We start from the raw sequence: 10961 nt of genomic DNA, 5'->3' as shown, positions 1-10961 counted from the left end.
CTCACACTACATATTTGATTTCTCCATCTTGGAAAAAATATCATCAACATATCTTTGACCTTCCTCTAAGCTTGCATAACCAAATTCCATCTCTTCTAAAAGCTATAACCAATTTACAAATACTCGCTTTCTAGAAACTATGTATGAAAGCTATCTCCAAAAAACATCACATAACTATGACATGTCCTCGTATCTCTCTATGCTCATAGAGATAGCATCTATCAACATATCTGAATACCATCGACGTTCATGCTAACAATCTCCTCCTTTTGCATTCATAGCAACATAGACTAAAAAAAATATCTATGTACCATGAATACCAAAATACATTTCTTCCTCATCTACCTTTACTCCTTCATTCATGTTTCTCATGGATGTAAACTTACATCTCAATCTTAGATAGGTTGTAAAGATTTTTCCATATTGTAATCACAACCATAAAGTGCATCAAATAATTAGGATGCACAGAGAAGGTGTTGATTCCCCCATACATAAACACCAATACTTTCTCCCCCATTGACATCAATAAATGTTTATTTACATCTCCCCCTCATCAACAATGTATATACATATATGTACACATATATAAATATGTATATGTATATATCTCTGTGTGTGTGTGTGTGTGTGTGTGTGTGTGTGTGTGTGTGTGTGTACAACACACACACACACACACACACACACACACACACATGTATGTGTATATACATATATGTAAAAAAATATGTGTATACATATATGTATAGGCATATATGCATAGATAATATGTATACACATATATATATATACATATATGCACATGTATATATGCATACATATATATACATATACACACACATATATGTGTATGTATATATGTATCTACATATATGTTTATATATATACATATACATATGTATATATATGTGTGTGTGTGTGTGTGTGTGTATACATACAATAGATATATGAATATATATGTATATATGCATATATCTATGTATATATATATATACATATATATATACACACATATGTGTGTGTGTGTGTGTGTGTGTGTGTGTGTGTGTGTGTGTGTGTGTGTGTGTGTGTGTATGTATGTATGTATGTATGTATGTATGTATGTATGTATGTTGATAAAATATGGATACAATCATTCAAAGATCATAATGGTTCATTTCTAATTACATGAGTTAAACATACAATGTTCATTCCAAGACATAATTGAACATTCATTATGATATTCATTTTAAAACCCAAAACACAAGTTCCTAGGTGATTAAACCATACAAGTCCATTTACTGGTCTAAAACATAACCATGGTGACATGGTAAATGCTAGAACCAAAAAAATTCTAATAGGCGAACTATTATGATCTAGAAAGACGTAGGACCTAAAAGGATATCCAAAAGTGCAACTCACATCCTCAAGAAGTAAGCATAGATGTCCATTGTTAATCTTATGATAAAATAGGCTAGATGCTCATACATGCCAAGATTAGCCCCATACAAGTAAGCTTCACAAGCTAGATTAATTTCCTTCGAACTTGTATGGCTATTGTACCTCCTCGCACAAGCTATTGAAGACCCATATGATAAAATGAAAGTGTTGTATGAAAAAATGCATTCTCATATGATATCAGGAGAAAACCATTCCATTTACCATAAGAATAAGGCCAAATTAAGTAAAATATCCACAGTGGGGAGTATCATATCGACATAAATCAATGAATGAGCACTTGAGAGCATAAGAAGTGATTTAGCATACCTAAAATACTAAATCATGGACCACATCCAAGATCTATGAAGCAAGATACAACATCATCAGCATAAAGAATGCATAAGTAATAAAGGGGTGCATCATCACAACCATAATATCAATGCATCAAAGGTAAAATAAATCACAAGGAAATATAATCTAAAAATATGTAGAATCCAAGTGAAACATCAGTCCATGGCCATGCACTAGAAGTCTATCATCTTTATACACTGATCCTTGGTAATGATATAGGTAGCTACGCCTCTCAACCATGTGGAACCTATAGGCCCACTCCCATCATGATGATGGAGATGGTGACCCAACCAAAAGCACAATGTACATTCATCCAAGGAAAACACTCACACCATGAAGAACATGAAGAAAACATTGTGATGTCAACATATATTCTTTGGTCCATGAAAGACTCATTTTGTATATCGCAAGCTACTTAACAAATCATCGTAGATAGTGATTGACAAATTTGGACATACAAGCTTACTTTTGTGTATAAAAATGAGTGTAGACATCATGGTTATTTTCATTGTACTTAATATGACATTTTGACTAAGTAATGGATTATTTTTTGAAGAGTGGACTAGTTTGGGGGCAATACCACCATGATGGAGTCAAGGGTCAACCCCCCTTGTAGGTTCAAGGGGCAACACCTCTTATGGGCTCCTAGGGTAGATCCACAGGCATTCTCTCTATCGCAATACAAGGTAGATTCAAGAGGAATTGTCCATGAGGGAAAAAATGACTTTATTATTTTAAAAGGCATCATAAATTATTATTTTATTGGATGACATATTCTAGCCCTAATTTTGTAACTGATATAAGTCTTGTATAGAATGATTTAGAGTCAAGGATTTTATGATGTATGATGATTTAGTAGCTTCTTGCAATGGTATTAAGTTGCATGGGATTGAAAATTACAATTGGGTTGAAGTTACTGGATAATAATATAAGACTTATCGTTTGGTTTATGTAGCCCAAGGATTGGGTGAACCACATTAAATCTTTGTGAATTATGTTAATTTATGTGTGCTTTACTCCTTTGTGATATTGGTAATATTTACATTCAACTTTTATTTTTTGTAGTATAATCCTAACAAAATCAGTGATGGTGAGCATGAAAGGTGGTAGATGAATTGGTTGTGTGTACATGTTTAGATGTATGAGTCATTTGGCCTATTCTAGAAAGGTTCCTAGTGTGTAATTTGTGTTACATTTTACTAGAAGTTGACTATGTTATTGTAGTATGGGGTTTATAATTGGAAAATGTTATATTCACATTGTAACATGTGGAAAATTTAATGTAATGATTGTATAAACATTTATGAAGGCATGTATTCCTTATATGGTCTTATGTAATTAATTTTACATTAAGGAAGCTCTAACAAGTCAACGTAATTAATTATTGTTAGAATTACAAGTAGGAAGAGAGTAAACTTCTGAGAGGAGGGGGGGTGAATTAGGAGTTTAAACTTGGACCCATAAAACTTTCACCATTCATGCATCACATGCATTAATATACTGAAATAACATATATAGAATATGCATCAATCATGTAAACACATAATCAAACACACATAACACCATATATGATTACCTAGAACCCTCCAAGTGAGAAAGTAAAACTGGGGTGGGAATGACGCCCACAAATCTTCACTACCGCAGCAATAAAGTGTATCCAATTAAGGTTACAATGGTTTGACCATGAATCATGAACTGCCCTGTTAAAGGCTTACAAAGACTATTAAGTCCCACCTTGTTAGAGGATTTCAACACCCTGATAGAAGTGTGCCTAGTTAGAGGACTTCAACTTACAATTAAGTAAGCACCCTGTTAAAGGATTTCGTGCAGCTTGTTAGGACTACTCTGTTAACAAATTTAACTGAAGTCACTTGTCAAAAAGTCTCAGCATAGATCCTGCAGTTGGCACTTGCTTGTTTGATAACATATCACCTCTATCCAATCTCTAATTGATCCTTCATGATCCGATGTATCAATGTTGTATCCTCCTCTATCCTCTTTTCTTCACTTAACTGATTCTGTAATTCACTCGTACTGCTAAGTCACCTTGAATGCTCTGCAAAATGTCTTGTTCGCTTTTCCAATTTGATCATTCACCCCTTGTGCACTGTTCTCATCCTCTTAAAAATTTAGAGCTTACTCCTCCTTAAGAAGACACCGGTGACTTAGGGTTAGGTATGAATCTACGACTAAGATTCATCCATTTTGCCACTTAAACTTTCCCATTTTGTGATTGGCTACATGCAATTACATAGGAAATCTGCATATAGTTCGGCCTTATCTCCAAAAGATCAAAATATATCCTTAAGTTGGCTCAAAAATGGTTTACATAGTTGTTTGTTCCATTACAAATAAATATGTCCAAACTATGTCACTCGGCATATGAAGTCTCTGATGCTCGGCATACATTGTATTTCTTCTTCTAACTCAGCACCTGAACTACTCGGCATCTATTGTTTACTCGACACTTGAATTTACTCGGCACGGTCTATCTACTCAACACTTGAGTTCATTTGGCACATGAGTAACTCAGCACTAATTGCAACTCAGCATGGTCTAATATTTACATGTTGTGCTCAGCAAGTATTACTAGTTCGGCACGAACTGAGTAAATGGTTTAAGTGTGTTGACACTCATTTGTCAAAACTAATCTGAGATCAACAATTATTTGTAAAGGGTGTAAAGGAAATATGTTTATCTTTTTTGAGATGTATGAGATTGATGTATGACATGTTTGGATACATCATAATACAAGCCTCGATGCTTAGAAGATTAGAGATTTTGTTGAATAATTTGTGGACTTCAAAGGAACTATTTTGGCAAGTAAGTTGCAGATAAGTCAATTCATGATTATTGAGTATGCTATGATGAAACATTTATTTTTCACCTTTTTTGGAGCACTTAAATAATGGGTCTACTTGATCTTATCAACCTTCAACATGGTTAGAATCTTCTAGCAAGTGTTCAAGGTCTCCTAACAAGGATTTGTTTTCTCATAGGGACTATTGTACTAAATGAACTATATTTGACTCCTAATATATTCACATCCTTGCACAAGGAACTTATATATTAGCACTTTATCTTGTGGGTATCATCCCCATCATAGGGTTTCCCTCTAATCAAGGGTTTTCCTAATCAATAAAATTAGTGTGTTATGGTGCATTGATTCTTAATGTTGTTCATCATTTTTCTAATTATTGGTGTTTAGTGTTATAAGTTAGGATTTGATTATATTTTCTCGCCATTGATTCACCCTCCTCCCCCTCAATTATGGGTGGACTTTAATTCTTAACACTTAGACCTTCCCTATCCCTTTTTTCACATATTTAGCCTACCCAAATTCCTTGTCACAATCATGACAAATTTCCCTTTTGATCTCAATTTACCAATTTGATGGTTTTGATTCAAACTCTATAAATCAAGCTAAATTCCAATGTATTTCTTGACCATCATCTTTCAAATTTTCTTTCCATTATCATCATTTTTCTTCCATGGTTAAGTGTGTTTTTCATGTGAGCTATATACCAACTCTACAACAAGAAAGAAAGGACATTAAAGTCAATTAAGTGGGTACTTTTAATTTTAATTATTTTCATTTTGTACATTACGTCTCAATTGCTTTGATGGTTGTCTTAGCACTCATATTTCCTCATTTTCCTATCTTAAAATTCTATAAAATAAATTCAAATTTTGGCACTTTCTTTCACCTATATTGACTTTGATGCACAAATTATTTAATTTGACTAGGAAGTTTGTAATGAAATAACTTGCACAATCGGAGAGATAGTATGAAATATTCTACAAATACTTGATGATAACTGAGAGTAATAGGCCACTTCAAGGGGGCAACCTCCAACTATCTTCAATGAGAACACACTTCACAATATGATCTTGAAATAAGACTCACAACCTCCTATATATACCTAATTATGCTTAGGCTAAATAGACACAACCCTATATAACACCTAGACTGACCTACCTACCTAAATAATAATATAATAATGATAAGATGACTTAATTAAGGATTAAGATAGCCACAAGTTGACTATTCATAACCCTATATACACCAATATTAAGGGTGTAGCATGCCCCCTCTCTTCAAAGAAGCATTGTCCTCAATGCTAACCAACTGTGGATTTTTTTGAATGAACTCCTCATCCTCTCATGTGGCCTCTTCAACTAGTAAATTCTTCCATTGGATGAGATATTGGTTGAGGGTTCTATTTCTCAGCTTCTCCATGTGTGTTTGAAGAATGCACTTTGGTTCCAAAATTATTCTTCCTTCTTCATCAAGCTCTGGTAATATTGTTTGAGTAGGAATATTATGCCCAATTACCTTCTTCAAATAAAAAACATGAAAAACTAGATGTATCTTTGTTGTTGGTGGCAACTCTAGCTTGTAGGCAACACTACCAATCTTTTGCATGATTTTGTATGGTCTATAATATCTTGGAGACAACTTATTGTTCTTTTTTTGTTGCTTCATTGAGATTTCTTTATAAGGATACAATCTCAAGAAGACCCAATCCCCAACTCCAAAATTTATTTCACTATGATGTTGGTCCACCTGTTGCTTCATTCAATTTTGTGCCATAGCTAAATTCTCCTTGAGTCCTAAAAGCACCTATTTTTTATGAAGCAAGAAATCCTCTATTGCCTGGACTCTTGGTGACACCTTTAATGATGATGTGATGGAAGGAGGATCATATCCATAAAGTGCCAAAAATGGGGACAATTTTTATGTGCCATGAAAACAAGTATTTTGCCACCATTCTGCAAGGGGTATCCAATCTACCCATTGAGATTGTTTCTCTAAAGTGAAACAACATAGATATCCTTCCAAGCATTTATTAAAAACTCAATTTGCCCATCTGATTGAGGATGGTATGAATAACTATGAGGCAATTGAGTACCCAAACATGAGAATAAATCTTTCCAAAAGTGACTAGTAAAGATAGGATCACAATCACTAACAATAACCTTAGGTGTACCATGTAGCTTTTGGATATTCGCCAAGAAAATTTTTGCCACTATACTTGTTGTAAAAGGATGTGATAATACAATGAAATGTGCATATTTAGTGAGGCGATCAACTACTACCATGATGACATTATGACCTTTAGATTTTTGAAGCCCTATGATGAAGTCCATGGATACCTCTTCCTAATAGTGGCTAGAAATAGATAAGGGTTGCAAGAGACCTAGTGTCTTAATTGTCTCTCCCTTATTTCTTTGACAAACCAAACATTCAACCACAAATTTTTGAACATCACATTTTAGCCCTTCCCAAAAAAAATCTTGCTTGACCCTATGATATGTCTTACAAAATCCTGAATGACCACCAACTGGGGACTCTTGTAGCTATGAGAATCTTGTGTTTAAGAGTGAAATTCTTGCAAAGATACAAGTTCTCTTTATACCAAAGAATATCCCCCTTTAAGAAAAACTTATCTGAACTACTAGGATCACTTTTTACTTGTTTGATGAGATTACTTGTTGCAACATCATTTTACCACTCTGCTCTAGTTTCTACCACCCAATTTTCTTGTAATATTGAAAGGGTGCACAATAAGGCTTCATGTTTTTCATCCTTCCTAGAAAGTGCATCGACCATAATATTTCCTAATCTTTCTTATATACAATCGTAAAGTCATATCCCAACATATTAGTGACCCATTTTGGTTGCTCTTTCAAAGATAGTCTTTCTTCCAAAATATATTTTAGGCTATCATGATATGTCTTAACCTTGAAGTGTCGACCCATTAAATAAGGCCTACATTGTTTAAATGTATGAAGGATTGCTAGCATTTCCTTCTCATAAATAAGTTTGAGCTGATTTTTTCCTTTTAATTGACAACTCTCAAAAGCAATTGGTCAACCTTCTTGCATGAGAACTACTCCTATCCCATTTCTAGAAGCATAAAATTCCACAATGAATTCCTTAATGAAGTTCAGAGTGGAAAGAAATAGAGTTGTACACATAGCCTCCTTCAATTTCTCAAATGCTACATTAGCGGATTCATTCCAATGAAAACAATCCTTCTTCAATAGGGTGGTGAGGGGTGTTGCTATACGACCATAATTCTTCACAAATCTTCTATAGTACCCTATCAATCCCAAGAAACCCCTCAACTTCTTAATGGTTTTTGGAATAGGCCATTCCATGATAGCCTTAATTTTGTTAGAGTCCACCTTTACTCCTTCATGTGAAATTGTGTCCCAAATACTCCACCTCCTTAAGACCAAAAACACACTTGGATGGCTTAGCATAGAGTTGGTGATCTTCGATTAATTGCAATGCTTGATCTAAATGTTGCAAATATTCTTCCCAAGTCTTTCTATAAATCAATATATCATCAAATAACACTATCATGAACTTTCTTAAGAACTTCTTATAAATGGAATTCATCAAACTTTGGAATGTAGATGGTGCATTGGTAAGACCATATGGCATCACCAAAAACTCATAATGACCCTTGTGAGTTCAAAATGTTGTCTTACAAATATCTTCCTCCTTAATCCAAATTTTGTGATAACCCGATCTAAGATCTAACTTGGTAAAATACATAGCTCAATTTAATTCATCTAGAAAATCATCAATGACTAGAATAGGAAACTTATCTTTAATTATGTACTTGTTGAGCTCTCTATAATCTGGATACGTGCACCAAGTTTCATCCTTCTTATGCACCATCACCACAGGCAAGGAGTAAGCACTTTGGCTATGCCTGATAATTCTTGCCTCTAGCATTTCCTCAACATTTTTTTCTATCTCACTTTTTTATATGTGTCGGCACCTATAAGGCCTAATGTTTGGTGGATGGCTCCCTGGAACTAGTTGTATGGCATGGTCATGATCCCTCTTAGGAGGACGTCCTTTAGGCATATCTCCAAGAATCACTGAGCAAAAATCAATTATTGCTTGTAAATTTGGATGAGTAAGAGCATTAGATTGAGAGACTTCTAATGAACATAGGTGGGCCACAAATCCATCCACTCCTTTCTTAAGAAACTTTTGCATTTGATTAGAGCTTGCCATTTGTGGGGATTTTTCCTTCAACCCCCTTAGCTCCACTACCTTTCCTTTTGATTGAAATATCATGAATAGTTCTTGGAAGTTCATCTCAATTGTTCCCAATGTAGTAAGCCATTGTACTCCCAAAATAACATCTGTCACACCCATGGATATCACATACATTGGGGTATCAAGTTGATAATCTCCCATGGATAATTTGATGCTATGACACTTCCCTAAACAACTAATTGTACCCCTATCTACAATCAAAACCTAAAACTCTGGGGCTAGATAAATAAAATAATTTAGAAGAGTTTCCAGCATTTTGTTGATGAAATTATGAGTACTACTTGAGTCGATCAACTCTATTACTTTTTGCTTCTCTAAGAAACCCACTACCTGGAAAGTTAGTGGTGCACTGAAACCTAAATGTGCATGAGAAGAAATGATTGGTTGAGAATCGTGTGATTCCTCACTTGACTCCCTATCCTCCTCTAATATGAGTTCATCCTTTTCTTCCTCACTTGGACCTTCAATATAGAACAATTTCTTTTCAGTATATTTATGTCCTTGACAGAATTTGCTATCACAATTGAAACACAACCCTTTTTCTCTTTTCTCCTCAATTTTTTGTGGAGTCAACCTAGTAGGTTGAGGAAGAGAAGGTGTTGAATATATTTTTTCTCTTATCATATAAGCCCCTTTCTTTCTAGGAATCAAGAACTTCTCTTCTACCCTATGTGCCAATATAAAAGACTCATTTACTGAGCTAGGACTAAACATGCGTACTCATGTTGAATGTGATCCTTGAGACCACCTAAGTATAAATCATTCAAGTTCTCCTCTATAATTGTATCCACTCTTAAGGATAGATTTTGGAATTTTTGAATATAATCCTTAACTAATCTTGTTTGTTGAAGCTTAGCAAGCTAGCTAAAGAAGTTGTCTATTACACTATTGTTATATTGTGCTTGGAGTTCTTCTATAAAAATTGACCATGATATGGTGAGACCCTTTTTTTCCTCTGATGAGTACAAAGCCAATGATACCAAATGAATTAATTTGGTTCTAGATATAAGGAAGCCATCACGACCTTTTGTTCATATGGGGTTTGATGTACTTCAAAAAAAAATCTCCATTTGGTTTATCCATGTTAGAGGATCCTTCCATCAAACTTGTGCATATCCACCTTTGGAAAAAATTCCTAGATCCCATAGGAGTATTAAAATTTGTATCATTATTAGTCAACTTGAAGGTTTCGCCTTGATTTCTTGAGAACTCCTTCCTTGGTTCATTCATATAGGCCCTTAACATGCTTTGTATATCTTATATATCTCCTCGTAGGTCACACATATCCCTCTTAACATCTTCCTTGAACTTACTTATTTCCTCATTGGGATTACTATCTTTTGTCGTTTCCCAATCCTTATCAGAGGATTTCCCCAAGGTGGTAGCATCCTTTTTGCCTTTTGTTGGAGGCATCGTCATCATGGAAACCAATATTTTTGAAATAAATCACACAAATGAAATGTAAATTCTCTTAATTTTGTTTATTTATTTATTTTAAAACTATAACTTACTAGGGCCAAGATACCCTTACTCTGAAAAAATCCAAAAAATTAGCAAATTTGTTGTCTTAAGAGCGAATTTTCTGAATAATGCAATAACTTGCTTATTTTTGCTTCAATTTCTCCAAGATTTGAAATGTAACCTCCTCTACTATGTATTAAAAAACTCAATACAAGTTGTACTCCAATTCGACAGGATGTGAGAGATATGTAGATCTCAATAAATTGTGTAGAAATAGTAATTTTACAATAATTTGCACAAATTTTCTCCAATTCCACTGAAATTTGGACTATAGCTTCTTTAATATAGTCTTCAAAAACCCTTTAAAAATCTTCAAAAAAATTGCTTAAATTTGAAAGTTATGCTCTTCCAAAAATTGACTCGTATATTGAGAAAAAATCTTGCCTCTATGGTGCCAAGATCATGCTCTGATACCACTTGTAATGAAATACTTGCACAATGGCAGAGATAATATGAAATATTCTACAAATACTTGATAATAATTGAGAGCAATAGGCCACTTCAAGGGGGCAACCTCCAAATATCTCCAATGAGAACACACTTCACAATATGATCTTGAAATAAGACTCAAAACCTCCTAATTATGCTT

Source organism: Cupressus sempervirens, chromosome 11 (assembly GCF_028749045.1).
Source record: "Cupressus sempervirens isolate cs-2001-9-10 chromosome 11, ASM2874904v1, whole genome shotgun sequence".
NCBI lineage: Eukaryota > Viridiplantae > Streptophyta > Pinopsida > Cupressales > Cupressaceae > Cupressus > Cupressus sempervirens.
Note: the sequence above shows the minus strand (reverse complement) of the source record.